The sequence below is a fragment of the Crassostrea angulata genome, chromosome 1 (assembly GCF_025612915.1).
Source record: "Crassostrea angulata isolate pt1a10 chromosome 1, ASM2561291v2, whole genome shotgun sequence".
NCBI lineage: Eukaryota > Metazoa > Mollusca > Bivalvia > Ostreida > Ostreidae > Magallana > Magallana angulata.
In genome coordinates this window covers 46,448,241-46,450,075 of record NC_069111.1, presented here as the reverse complement: position 1 = coordinate 46,450,075, position 1,835 = coordinate 46,448,241, and positions in this window count along the sequence as shown.

Sequence of the window (1,835 nt, the reverse complement as noted above, 5' to 3'; positions counted from 1 at the left end):
ATATTTTTTAATAATTATTTTTTTTTAATTTTTGCGAGGGGCAGACAACTCTTTAAAAAAAATTTATGTGCAAAAATTTCATTTGATCGACTGCATACATATTCCTGAGTTTGGTTTACGTCGGACCAATAATCATTTTAAAATAGATATTCAATATATTTCATATCAATCGAAGTTGTTAAATTCACCTTAGTTATGGATGGACTACCTTTAAGGAACTGTAGACTCAGTTGGGGAGGGAGAGGTGTTATATTTTGCTGATACATTTAATGTGCAAGAGTTGGTAAATCACCTATGAAAAATGAGGGGACATTTTTTGTTAGGAACTTTCTCCCAAATCAGATACATTGTATGCATATTGTTGTTGTGACTTTACAATGAGACAGTCGAAGCTGATTTTTTTCAGTTATTATTGATGCCTGACTAAGAAAAGAGAAGAGAAATAAGGAAAATGATTCAACGCCAATTTTTTTAAATTTCAAAAAAACTATTGATTTTGAAAATCGGTATTCAAACTTTCTTCAGAAATATAATAACAAATACGTAAAAAGTAATTTGGTAAATAAGTGATAAAATGAAGATGACTCAATTATCGTATATTATATATTATATTTTCAAAGTAAATTTATAAATTCGTTATGACAATTATTTAATGAGACAGTAGAAAAATGGGGGTGACTCAATCATTGTTAATCTTATATTATATTTTCAAAGTAAACATATTTATTTACAAGAATAAAATCAGACACATGTAATTTAAAGACACAACTAATACATGTATGTTGTTGTTTGTATTATTGTTATGGTTTCTTTGATATTGGACGATAATTATTTTGTTAAGTATACCATATATTTCGATCGAAACCAGTTGCTCATTTATGTATAAAGCTTCACTATTGATAAAAGAATGTAATTACATAAAGTCATAATAAAGTAAACAATTAATCAAACAATAAAATTTTAAAAATTCAATCGCAATACATTTTAGATTATAAAGAACGTTTGATGAATCATTGGGGGTAGGGAATGAATTCATGTATTTATTGTGTCGAATTCAATATTTTGGTCTTCATCATTATTAACAGCAGGAAGAATGCGCTCGATTGATTGTTTTAAAAGTTTTAATTATTTGCAATTCGTTATTATAGTAATATCGTCAGAATATACTTCTGAATATTGCAAAATTTGAATTCATTTTGATTTTAGGACCCTTGAATTATTTTTTTTGGTTGACACCACTTGGTCCATATGTCTAGTATATAATGCTATAACTTTAGCTTTACTAAACAGATGTCCTTTCAATCTTTTTCATTTTTCAAATAAACGCCTTTTTAGACATACACTTGTTCAGAGAAACTACATGTACTGCGGAATCATTTTTATTCGCGCGGGTCAATGTTCGTGGGTAGCAAAAACTTCAGTGTTCGTGGGGACGTAATTTTGTTGGTTGTGTCAGCAGGATAGTTTTAAGAAATATTAAACAAACGCTTGTTTATACGTCCATCGGGTTGTAAATTTGTGAGAAAGGGTTACCCACGAACACTGGTCCCCCAAGAAGAATGATGATTCAACAGTATTGGTTTCCGGCTGTTCTTTTGACGCATAATACCCGATGTGTAATGTTAGATTGCTGCGATCTTCTCGAACAGAAATACAACTGTTCTTTACTTATGACATCGATTTTGAAAAGTTAAAATTAACAATCAATTAACGATCAAGAAAATGTGTTTGGCGATAATACTAAAATCACATCATACAAAATATTGAAAAATCAAATAAAATGCTTCGTTTACTATATGTAAATAAGTATCAGTAACACCTTATATATATTTTTT